The 14,112-nt window shown below is 37.7% G+C and overlaps 1 protein-coding gene across 1 annotated transcript in view; it reads right to left on the bottom strand.

Annotated features, from left to right (window-relative positions):
• Nucleotides 1-14,112, bottom strand: part of LOC133665297 (zinc finger protein 536-like) — a 235,562-nt gene that overhangs the window by 116,157 nt on the left and 105,293 nt on the right. The window contains exon 2 of the mRNA XM_062070558.1: nucleotides 12,868-12,950. The gene's annotated coding sequence lies outside the window, so the exon portion shown is untranslated. The remainder of the gene's footprint in view (nucleotides 1-12,867; nucleotides 12,951-14,112) is intronic.

Below are 14,112 nucleotides of genomic sequence, written 5' to 3'. Positions count from 1 at the left end.
GCATCAACAAGCGACATCAGTGTGTAAAGGATATCACCACATGGGCTCAGGAACACTTCAAAAAGCCACTGTCAGTAACTACAGTTGGTCGCTACATCTGTAAGTGCAAGTTAAAACTCTCCTATGCAAGGCGAAAACCGTTTATCAACAACACCCAGAAACGCCGTCGGCTTCGCTGGGCCTGAGCTCATCTAAGATGGACTGATACAAAGTGGAAAAGTGTTCTGTGGTCTGACGAGTCCACATTTCAAATTGTTTTTTGGAAACTGTGGACGTTGTGTCCTCCGGACCAAAGAGGAAAAGAACCATCCGGATTGTTATAGGCGCAAAGTTGAAAAGCCAGCATGTGTGATGGTATGGGGGTGTATTAGTGCCCAAGACATGGGTAACTTACACATCTGTGAAGGCGCCATTAATGCTGAAAGGTACATACAGGTTTTGGAGCAACATATGTTGCCATCCAAGCAACATTACCATGGACGCCCCTGCTTATTTCAGCAAGACAATGCCAAGCCACGTGTTACATCAACGTGGCTTCATAGTAAAAGAGTGCGGGTACTAGACTGGCCTGCCTGTAGTCCAGACCTGTCTCCCATTGAAAATGTGTGGCGCATTATGAAGCCTAAAATAGCACAACGGACTGTTGAACAACTTAAGCTGTACATCAAGCAAGAATGGGAAAGAATTCCACCTGAGAAGCGTCAAAAATGTGTCTCCTCACTTCCCAAAAGTTTACTGAGTGTTGCTAAAAGGAAAGGCCATGTAACACAGTGGTGAACATGCCCTTTCCCAACTCCTTTGGCACGTGTTGCAGCCATGAAGTTTTAAGTTAATAATTATTTGCAAAAAAAAAAAATAAGTTTATGAAATTGAACATCAAATATGTTGTCTTTGTAGTGCATTCAATTGAATATGGGTTGAAAAGGATTTGCAAATCATTGTATTCCGTTTATATTTACATCTAACACAATTTCCCAACTCATATGGAAACGGGGTTTGTAATTAAGAAGCGCTGGTGAGGTCTAACAATGTGTGGCTGAGAATGAGGATTGTGAATCATGACCATGAAACAGGAAGTGGAGCAAAGATCATTCAGTCAAGTCAGCACCAACGCGGCTGTGGGCGACTGTCGACATTTGTCCATGGCCTGCAGGCTTGTGAAGCAAGGAGTGACACTCAGCAGTCAGATATGATTCAATTAAACAATTACGTCGGGCCGGGATGAGGAAATAAAACCTCGGTGGAATCTGCTTAACGTCCCCCGGATTGGCGGACTCACGTCGACATTACTAAAAGAACACTTTTTTTTTTAAACCGAAGACAGTTTCCGGGCATCATTTCGTTTGTTTATATTAGTGCAAAATTTAAATGGCTTTATTATCGTTTTGCGTAAAAGGTGGTGAAAGAGTGAGAACGCAAGAAAAAATTCCTTTTGGTTCTATACTGAAGCTTTAAAGTAAGTAGTAAAATGGTAAATGGGTTATACTTGTATAGCGTGTTTCTACCTGCAAGGTACTCAAAGAGCTTTGACACTATTTCCACATTCACTCATTCACACACTGATGGCGGGAGCTGCTATGCGAGGCCCTAACCACGACCCATCAGGAGCAAGGGTGAAGTGTCTTGCTCAAGGACACAACGGACGTGACGAAGTTGGTAGAAGGCGGGGATCGAACCAGGAACCCTCAGGTTGCTGACACGGCCACTCTCCCAACCTGCGCCACGCCGTCCCCAGGTCTATGACCACTTATCATGTTAGCACAGCATTTATTTATATGACCCAATGCAAACAACCTTCCCTAGTCAAAACAACAAAACAACACAAAATGCCAACAGACATGGTCACACAGAACACATCCATCCATCCATTTTCTACCGCTTGTTCCTTTCGGGGTCAATGTAACACAATTTGTAGGTAATACAAAAAAACATCCATGCACCATAAAAAAGTTTGTAATCGCACAAATTTAAGTCCATGACAAAGGATGATAGGAAAAATACAAAACACTCTCCACACTTATCCATGTTTGGTGCATTTTAGCTGCTTGATATTTCTGATTTATTACACAACTTTAAGAAGGTCGTTACAGAAGTAAACAATGTAGGGGTCCAACTTTCACATATTCTTATTAACTAATTATATTACTTATTAATTATATATCCATTATATCATTATAATATGTAAACCTTAATATACACAGTGTATACAGTATATATACACAGTATGTATATATATATATATATATATATATATATATATATATATATATATATATATATATATATATATATATATATATATATATATATATATATATATTGTCATATAAATATACACACACTGCATATATATATATATATATATATATATATATATATTATATATATATATATATATATATATATATATATATATATATATGTATATATATATATATATATTGTCATATACATATACACACACTGCATATATATATATATATATATATATATATATATATGTATATATACATACACATAAACACACTGTATATATATATATATATATATATATGCATACATACATACACAATATATATATTTATATATATATTGTGTATGTATGTATGTATGCATATATATATATATACAGTGTGTTTATGTGTATGTAAATACACACACAAACTATATATATATATATATATATATATATATATACATATATATAATATATATATATATATATATATATATATATATATATATATATATATATATATATATATATATATATATATATATGTAAATACACACACACACACTATATATATATACATATATATATATATATATATATATATATATATATATATATGTAAATACACACACACACTATATATATATATATATATATATACATCCATTTTCTACCGCTTGTTCCTTTTGGGGTCGCTGCATTCGGCGGGCTACACCCTGGACAAGTCTCCACCTCATCACAGGGCAAACACAGATAGACAGACAACATTCACACTCATATACACAATATATATATATGTAAATATATATATATATATATATATATATATATATATATATATATATATATATATATATATATATATATATATATATATATATATATATATATATATATATATACATATATATACATATATATATATATATATATATACTGTATATATATATATATATATATATACATATATATGTATACATATATATATATATATATATATATATATATATATATATATATATATATATACTGATAATGACAACGTTAACAATGCCGCAACATAAACGCACCCATTTCTCATACAAGTGATTGCTATTTCATAGTAAAAAATTAGGGGCTAGGCTACAGGTTACTACAGGAGGAGCTAGGAGCTAGGACACGGGTGTCCAAACTCCAGCCTGCAGGCCACGAGCGGTCAGGCGGTGTCTTCAATTTTGCCCACGAGACGTTATTGTGGAGGGGAGCGTGACCTGCGGGCCTGCCGCGGAATGGGCTGTGCCAGGACCGGCCTCGAAGACAGCGACAACAGGTGAGTAGATTAGCCTTGTTATCTAATCACCTGTCGCCTTTATTAGCAGCAGCCGGAATGAGACACGCAGTTAGAGTTGGAGTGGGAGCCAGAGAGAGAGAGAGAGACACAAACTCAGAAAAATACATTTTGCTGGAAAGCAAAAACAGCAATCCGGGCTCTCATGGCAGTGTGTGGTGGTCCGAGGAACCCACTAGAGGGCAACCTCTACAGTTATAAATAAGGAATTTGGCTTTCGAGTCATTTTAAAAGTAAGAACATATCCTGCAGCATCGCCATCTTGTGGACAACCTGATTATTTCAGGTCTATGACCATTTATCATACTCGCGCAGCATTTATTTATATGACCCTATACAAACAACCTTCCCTAGTCAAAAAAATTATAAAAAAATGAACCAACACAAGAAAAAAATACGATACAGTTCAACATGCGAGCGGAAAAAATCGGAACTGGCCTACAGGTAACATAAAGAGTCCGCATGTGCACTCGTGCGACCCCGCATGGCGGCGACAAGGTGAGTCAGACCAACCATAAAAACCACCAAACGACACTCCTTTTTATTATTTTATTTAGGATTTTTTTTTCTCCCCCCGTGCACTATGAATAAATTGAGTCTGTCCGGACATGAAAATGTCAAATACCTAAAATACACCTAGGCTAAATAGCATATTAATTTTTAATGCCTGCTCATCCTATGCTGCTATTCTCATATCAGGCCTGTCTGCCAACAGCTGTTGCAGGCGCGCCCGCCCGGAATTTATCATCCATCTCTGCAAAGGAGAGGGTGGGGGGGGACGCAGAAGGGGGGACTGGAGACATTGTTCCCGAGATCAGGAATAAGGGAGGGACACGTGCCACTTTTCACGGATGGCGGTGTGTATTTATATCACCTGCACCTCGCCACTTCTTGATATACGAGTGCGATTCAATTACGCTAATGCCAAACATAAATTGCTCAACGTTCCCTTTCCTTCGCCGCCGCCGCCGTGGCCGGTGTGGCGCGTGACAGCGTGAGACGCCGGCACATAAAAGAGAAAAAAAAAAGAAAAAAAAAAAGAGCGCTGACATGGACGGCGGAGGTGGTGACATTGGCGCGGGGGAGGCGGGGGATGATGCGGCGTGCCAGGGCGGCCGCCCAATGCCACCCGTGTGTGTTTTTAGGTGGCATGTGGCGGATGATTATCATAGATTATCACGATCCAGATTGTTACAAGTTGAGTGTGCGTACGTGCGCTGAAGCCGCGCGACAGCGTGTGCGCTTAAAGACACAACGCCTTTGGGGATAAGTCTAACTGGCGAGTGAATGATGAACAGTTGGTGTGTGTGTGTGTGTGTGTGTGTGTGTGTGTGTGTGTGTGTGTGTTTGTGTGTGTCGTGTTCTCTATCCTCACACAGACACTACGATACAGTCGAGCTCTAGCAACAAGCTCAAGAGTCTTCTTCAAATAACACTATTACTTCCTGGGGCACAACATATATACACACATACATATGACAACATGATGATATCACGATGATAACATGATGGTACAGTGTTTCCCATAAACTGCCAAGATACCTGTGGCGGTGGGGGCGTGGCCATGGGCGTGGTCACCATGACATCATCGAGTAATTTGCATAATTTACTACAATGATATGATTTTCTCTAAAAAGGCTCAAAAAATGTATACTTACTAATTAATAATAGCAGTTTTGTTTTAAACGTCTATCCATCCATCCATATATCCATTTTACAATATAATTACAACACGTTATGTACATATTTATATACAGATTTGAACAATTCACTGAAATATATTTATTAATTGTGGTTCTTACAAAAAATATATCTTATAAAATATAAAAGCTAAAATGTCTCTTAAAGCTCTGCCCCTTTAATTAGTGCATACTAAATAATTTAACTTTAGCCTACTACTACAACCATATTATTTACCAGCAACATAAAGTGAAACAGAGGCAGAGTTTATTTTTTTTATTTTTATTATTTTTAAATTTGTGGCGGACGTAATTCTTTCGTGGCGGGCCGCCACAAATAAATGAATGTGTGGGAAACACTGTGGTATCATGATGATAACACACTGTGGTTATTGTGCAGAATGATTGAGTCCGGGATGCAGACCGGGATCTTTTGGGGGGCCCGTGGTTAGTTTTTTATTGGCCCACATATTATTGTAGAAATAAGATTAATAACTAAACAATAAAACTATTTTGAAAACTTCAACAAAAAGACACAGGAAAGAATACATAACTATTAGTAACACAAAGCTTTGTTTTTAAATTTAGTGTGTTTATTGTCAACCTTTTCACAAAAAAAAAAACAAAACTACCAGTCAGACTAGATCTGACCGATCAAAGTCCAAGACTAGTTCTGACCAATCTGACCAAAGTAAGTCTTAGACTAGATTTTATCAAACAAAGTCTAAAAATAGATCTCCCCAATCAAAGTCTAAGACTAGGTATGACCAAATTAAGTCTAGGACTAGATTTGGTCAGACTAAGTCTAAGACTAGATCTGACCAATCTAAATCTAAGACTGGATCTGACCAAACTAAGTCTAAGAATTGATCTGACCAAACTGAGTCCAAGACTAGATCTGACCAAAGTAAGTATAAGACTAGTTCCGACTATTTTGACCGAAGTAAGTCTTAGGCTAGATCTTATCAAACTAAGTATACAAATAGATCTCCCCAATCAAAGTGTAAGACTAGGTCTGGCCGGATTAAGACTAGGACTAGATTTGGTCAGACTAAGTCTAAAACTAGATCTGCCCAATGTAAAATCGAAGACTATAACTGACCAAATTAAGTCTAAGACTAGGTCTGACCAAAGTAAGTATTAGACTACATCTTATCAAACTAAGTCTAAGAATAGGTCTGGCCGAACTAAGTCTAGGACTAGATTTGGCCAGACTAAATTTAAGACTAGATCTGCCCAATCTAAATCTAACATCTAACTTTAAAACTAATCCTGACCAAACTAAGTCTAAGGCTGGATCTGCTCAATGTAAGTCTAACAATCTAAATCTAAGACTAGAGGTGACAAAACTAAGTCTAAGACTACAACTGACCAATATAAGTCGAACAATCTAAGATTGGAGCTAACAAAGTAAATCTAAAACTGGATCTGACCAATTTAAATTCAAGACTAATTTAAGACTAAGACTAGATCTGACCAATTCAAGTCTAAAACTAGAGCTGACCAAACTAAGTCTAAGATTAGAGCTGACCATACTAAGTCTAACAAACTAAGCCTAAGACTAGATCTGAACAAACTAAGTATAAGTGGACCCCGACTTAAACAAGTTGAAAAACTTAAATCTATGTTTAGATTAAAACAAAATGAAAAATGTATTCGGGTGTTACCATTTAGTGGTCAATTGTACGGAATATGTACTGTACTGTGCAATCTACTAATACAAGTCTCAATCAAAATCAATCAAAGACTAGATCTGACTAATTAAAGTCTAAGTCTACTTCTACCCAATCCAAATCCAACAATCTAAGTCTAAAACTAGGTCTGACAAAAGTCTAGGAGTACATCTGACCAAACTAAGTCTAAGACTGCATCGAAGACTAGATCTGACCCATCTAAGTATGAGAGTAGATCTGGCCAATCTAAGACTAGATCTGACCAATCTAAATCATTGAGAAGATCTGACCAATCCAAGTTTAACAATATAAGTCGAAAAGTAGATCTGACCAAACTAAGTCTAAAACGAGAGCTGACCAATCTAAGTCTAAGACTATACCTGACCTATCTAAGTCTAAAATTAGATCTGACAAAAGTCTAAGAGTACATCTGACCAAACTAAGTCTAAGACTAGATCTGACCAATCTAAATCATTGACAAGATCTAACCAATCCAAGTTTAACAATGTGGGCTCTGTACCGAGGATGTCGTTGTGGCTTGTACAGCCCTTTGAGACACTTGTGATTTAGGGCTATATAAATAAACATTGATTGATTGATTGACAATATAATTACAACACTTTATGTACATATTTATATACAGATTTGAACAATAAGTTATTCACTGAAATATATTTATTAACTGTGGTTCTTACAAAAAATATATCTTATAAAATATAAAAGCTAAAATGTCTCTTAAAGCTCTGCCCCTTTAATTAGTGCGTACTAAATAATTTAACTTTAGCCTACTACTACAACCATATTATTTACCAGCAACATAAAGTGAAACAGAGGCAGAGTTTATTTTTATTTTTTACATTTTTTTTAAATTTGTGGCGGACGTAATTCTTTCGTGGCGGGCCGCCACAAATAAATGAATGTGTGGGAAACACTCTGGTATCATGATGATAACACACTGTGGTTATTGTGCAGAATGATTGAGTCCGGGATGCAGTCCGGGATCTTTTGGGGGGCCCGTGGTTAGTTTTTTATTGGCCCACAGATTATTGTAGAAATAAGATTAATAACTAAACAATAAAACTATTTTGAAAACTTCAACAAAAAGACACAGGAAAGAATACATAACTATTAGTAACACAAAGCTTTGTTTTTAAATTTAGTGTGTTTATTGTCAACCTTTTCACAAAAAAAATACAAAACTACTAGTCAGACTAGATCTGACCGATCAAAGTCCAAGACTAGTTCTGACCAATCTGACCAAAGTAAGTCTTAAACTAGATTTTATCAAACAAAGTCTAAAAATAGATCTCCCCAATCAAAGTCTAAGACTAGGTATGACCGAATTAAGTCTAGGACTAGATTTGGTCAGACTAAGTCTAAGACTAGATCTGACCAATCTAAATCTAAGACTGGATCTGACCAAACTAAGTCTAAGAATTGATCTGACCAAACTGAGTCCAAGACTAGATCTGACCAAAGTAAGTATAAGACTAGTTCCGACTATTTTGACCGAAGTAAGTCTTAGGCTAGATCTTATCAAACTAAGTATACAAATAGATCTCCCCAATCAAAGTGTAAGACTAGGTCTGGCCGGATTAAGACTAGGACTAGATTTGGTCAGACTAAGTCTAAAACTAGATCTGCCCAATGTAAATCTAAGACTATAACTGACCAAATTAAGTCTAAGACTAGGTCTGACCAAAGTAAGTATTAGACTAGATCTTATCAAACTAAGTGTAAGACTAGGTCTGGAAGAACTAAGTCTAGGACTAGATTTGGCCAGACTAAATCTAAGACTGGATCTGCCCAATCTAAATCTAACATCTAACTTTAAGACTAATCCTGACCAAACTAAGTCTAAGGCTGGATCTGCTCAATGTAAGTCTAACAATCTAAATCTAAGACTAGAGGTGACAAAACTAAGTCTAAGACTACAACTGACCAATATAAGTCGAACAATCTAAGATTGGAGCTAACAAAGTAAATCTAAAACTAGATCTGACCAATTTAAATTCAAGACTAATTTAAGACTAAGACTAGATCTGACCAATTCAAGTCTAAAACTAGAGCTGACCAAACAAAGTCTAAGAATAGAGCTGACCATACTAAGTCCAACAATCTAAGCCTAAAACTAGATCTGAACAAACTAAGTATAAGTGGACCCCAACTTAAACAAGTTGAAAAACTTAAATCTATGTTTAGACTTAAACAAAATGAAAAATGTATTCGGGTGTTACCATTTAGTGGTCAATTGTACGGAATATGTACTCTACTGTGCAATCTACTAATACAAGTCTCAATCAAAATCAATCAAAGACTAGATCTGACTAATGAAAGTCTAAGTCTACTTCTACCCAATCCAAATCCAACAATCTAAGTCTAAAACTAGGTCTGACAAAAGTCTAGGAGTACATCTGACCAAACTAAGTCTAAGACTGCATCGAAGACTAGATCTGACCCATCTAAGTATGAGAGTAGATCTGGCCAATCTAAGACTATATCTGACCGATCTAAATCATTGACAAGATCTGACCAATCCAAGTTTAACAATATAAGTCGAAAAGTAGATCTGACCAAACTAAGTCGAAAACAAGAGCTGACCAATCTAAGTCTAAGACTATACCTGACCTATCTAAGTCTAAAATTAGATCTGACAAAAGTCCAAGAGTACATCTGACCAAACTAAGTCTAAGACTAGATCTGACCAATCTAAATCATTGACAAGATCTAACCAATCCAAGTTTAACAATCTAAATTGAAGAATAGATCTGACCAAACTAAGTCTAAGACGAAAGCTGACCAATCTAAGTCTAGGACTATACCTGACCAATCTAAGTCTAAAACTAGGTCTGACAAAAATATGAGTACATTTGAGCAAACTATGTCTAACACTACATCTAAGACTAGAACTGACTAATCTAAATCTAAGACTAGATCTGACTAATCTAATCATTGACAAGATCTGACCAATCTAAGTTTAACAATCTAAGTCAAAGACTAGATCTGACCAAATTATGTCCAAGCCAAGAGCTGACCAATCTAAGTCTAAGACTAGATCTGAACAATCTAATCATTGACAAAATCTGACCAATCTAAGTTTAACAATCCAAGTCAAAGACTAGAGCTGACCAAATTATGTCCAAGCCAAGAGTTGACCAATCTAAGTATAAGATTAGATCTGACCAATCTAAATCAAAGACTAGATCTGACCAATCTCTGTACAACTACATCTGAACAATCTAAGACTTGATCTGACCAATCAAAGTCTAAGAATCTAAGTCTAAAACTCGGGCTGACCAAACTAAGTCTAAAACTAGAGTTGACCAAACTAAGTCTAAGACTCGGACTGACCGATCTAAATCCATGAACATGATCTGATGAAGGGGTCTTGGATGAGAAGTAAAACGTCTTCTAAGAAAAACTGAACAGTCCAGTAGCGATGGATTGAATACCCTGAGACTAAAACCAGAACAAGACTGGTAGAGCGCCAACAGTAAAGTAGCATTTTAAAGATCCTGAGTCCAGACGGTGATCCAGATCAGAACTTGTTTCTTATCCCATTTCTGAGATTTCCTGAAATGTTCACCAACATAGGTTGGTAAGTTAGGTTGATAACCAACTAACAAACCCTGGTGAAGGTAAAAAAAAAAGAGGGTGTTGACGTAAAAAAAGGCGGGGCCTACCTGAGATCTGACCAATCTAATTATTGACAAGATCTGACCAATCCAAGTTTAACAATCTAAGTCAAAGACTAGATCTGACCAAACTATGTCTAAGACTAGAGCTGACCAATCTAAGTCAAAGACTAGATCTGACCAATCCAAATCTAAGATTAGATCTGACCAATCTAAGACTTTATCTGCCCAATCTAAGTCAAAGACTAGATCTGCCCAATCCAAATCTAAGATTAGATCTGACCAATCTAAGACTTTATCTGCCCAATCTAAGTCAAAGACTAGATCTGACCAATCTAAGACTTGATCTGACCAATCGAAGTGTAAGAATCTAAGTCTAAAACTCGGGCTGACCAAACTAAGTCCAAGTCTAGATCTGACCAAACTAAGTCTAAAACTAGAGTTGACCAAACTAAGTCTAAGACTCGGTCTGACCGATCTAAATCCATGAACATGATCTGACAAAGGGGTCTTGGATGAGAAGTAAAACGTCTTCTAAGAAAAACTGAACAGTCCAGTAGCGATGGATTGAATACCCTGAGACTAAAACCAGAACAAGACTGGTAGAGCGCCAACAGTAAAGTAGCATTTTAAAGATCCTGAGTCCAGACGGTGATCCAGATCAGAACTTGTGTTTCTTATACCATTTCTGAGATTTCCTGAAATGTTCACCGACATAGGTTGGTGAGTTAGGTTGATAGCCAACTAACAAACCCTGGTGAAGGTAAAAAAAAAAGGGTGTTGACGTAAAAAAAGGCGAGGCCTACCTTAGATCTGACCAATCTAATTATTGACAAGATCTGACCAATCCAAGTTTAACAATCTAAGTCAAAGACTAGATCTGACCAAACTATGTCTAAGACTAGAGCTGACCAATCTAAGTCTAAGGCTAGATCTGATCAATCCAAATCTAAGATTAGATCTGACCAATCTAAGACTTTATCTGCCCAATCTAAGTCAAAGACTAGATCTGCCCAATCCAAATCTAAGATTAGATCTGACCAATCTAAGACTTTATCTGCCAATCTAACTCAAAGACTACATCCGACCAATCTAAGACTTGATCTGACCAATCGAAGTGTAAGAATCTAAGTCTAAAACTCGGGCTGACCAAACTAAGTCCAAGTCTAGATCTGACCAAACTAAGTCTAAAACTAGAGTTGACCAAACTAAGTCTAAGACTCGGTCTGACCGATCTAAATCCATGAACATGATCTGACAAAGGGGTCTTGGATGAGAAGTAAAACGTCTTCTAAGAAAAACTGAACAGTCCAGTAGCGATGGATTGAATACCCTGAGACTAAAACCAGTACAAGACTGGTAGAGCGCCAACAGTAAAGTAGCATTTTAAAGATCCTGAGTCCAGACGGTGATCCAGATCTGAACTTGTTTCTTATACCATTTCTGAGATTTCCTGAAATGTTCACCAACATAGGTTGGTGAGTTAGGTTGATAACCAACTAACAAACCCTGGTGAAGGTAAAAAAAAAAAGGGTGTTGACGTAAAAAAAGGCGAGGCCTACCTTAGATCTGACCAATCTAATTATTGACAAGATCTGACCAATCCAAGTTTAACAATCTAAGTCAAAGACTAGATCTGACCAAACTATGTCTAAGACTAGAGCTGACCAATCTAAGTCAAAGACTAGATCTGACCAATTCAAATCTAAGATTAGATCTGACCAATCTAAGACTTTATCTGCCCAATCTAAATCAAAGACTAGATCTGACCAATCCAAATCTAAGATTAGATCTGACCAATCTAAGACTTTATCTGCCAATCTAACTCAAAGACTACATCCGACCAATCTAAGACTTGATCTGACCAATCGAAGTGTAAGAATCTAAGTCTAAAACTCGGGCTGACCAAAGTAAATCCAAGTCTAGATCTGACCAAACTAAGTCTAAAACTAGAGTTGACCAAACTAAGTCTAAGACTCGGTCTGACCGATCTAAATCCATGAACATGATCTGACAAAGGGGTCTTGGATGAGAAGTAAAACGTCTTCTAAGAAAAACTGAACAGTCCAGTAGCGATGGATTGAATACCCTGAGACTAAAACCAGAACAAGACTGGTAGAACGCCAACAGTAAAGTAGCATTTTAAAGATCCTGAGTCCAGACGGTGATCCAGATCTGAACTTGTTTCTTATACCATTTCTGAGATTTCCTGAAATGTTCACCAACATAGGTTGGTGAGTTAGGTTGATAACCAACTAACAAACCCTGGTGAAGGTAAAAAAAAAAGGGTGTTGACGTAAAAAAAGGCGGGGCCTACCTTAGCACACCAACAGCATACTGGAGTGAACCTTGGTGTCGGATCAAGCCGCCTCTGGCTGGCACTGCTGACGGGAACGCCACCTGAAGGAAGGAGGAAGTCCGCCGTTAGCATAGTCTTAAAGGCGCTAACAAATTTGGCGAGCGCCGCCGCAGAGGTCGAGGGAGCGCAGCCGGAGAAAAAGGTTAAAGATGAAATCAAATCTGGCGCGAGGCGGCACCCCGGAGGCACGTTTGGAAATCCATCCCCCCTAGCTCCCGAGCAAGGCCAGCGGTGACGCGAGGCGGACGAGGAGCTAAATACTGCGCGCCACTCGGGGATATTTCATTTTCAGCCGATCAATACCAGCTTATATTTATCAGCGCGCTCGCGCCGGCTGCCACGTCTGACAGGCTGCACTTCACCCCGGCGCTCCGCGGCCCTCCAGGAGGGCCTGACGCAGAGCACGGACCGTGAGAGCGGGGGCAGAGACCCCGGGCGGCCATTAACCTCCCTGATGTCAAACACGCCGGAGCATCCAGACAGAAGGTTACGCAGTGTCAGGCTTTTCTTAAACGTCTTCATCCAGACGTCCTCTTAAAGTGCCCTGGTCCACTTACCGGTGTCGACTCCTACATGATCATTATGAAGGCTGGCAGCCATGTTGTTTATCAGCGCTGTTGTGACCAATAAGAGACGGGAGTGATGCCATATGATTTAGAAACTGAAACCAAGGGCAGAAACAAATTAACTACACGACACCTGTGCTCCGGACAGGCTAACTCCTCCAACCTCGAAGGACAAAGCTATGAACTATGGGAGACTGGGCTTTCTGCCACGCCGCTCCCAGTCTGTGGAATGCTCTCCCTGACCACCTGAGGGCACCACAGACTGTGGATGCTTTTAAAAAAGGCTTAAAAACCCTTCTTTTAAAAAAAAACTTTTTTATAGATACAGTATATGCATACTAGTTCTAGCTATTAGGCTGTTCTAGTTTTTATTTGTATCTATTATTTAATTATCTTTTTATTATTATTTTTTTTCAATACACTGTAGCACTTTGAGGTTGTTTGCTCAATGTAAAGTGCTTTTTTACAAATAAAATCTATTATTATTATTATTATTATTAACTAACTGATTCCAAACAGAGACAGACTCTCAACCCAAAATGCCCGTTCAAAAATCCTATTTTCAGGAAATGATGCAAATGCTATGCTAATGCTAATAACCTGCTAACACATGTCTTTTAAATATGAAGAAAAGACG

The sequence above is a fragment of the Entelurus aequoreus genome, linkage group LG02 (assembly GCF_033978785.1).
Source record: "Entelurus aequoreus isolate RoL-2023_Sb linkage group LG02, RoL_Eaeq_v1.1, whole genome shotgun sequence".
NCBI classification, from domain to species: domain Eukaryota; kingdom Metazoa; phylum Chordata; class Actinopteri; order Syngnathiformes; family Syngnathidae; genus Entelurus; species Entelurus aequoreus.
Note: the sequence above shows the minus strand (reverse complement) of the source record. Positions and strands in the feature narration are given on the sequence as shown.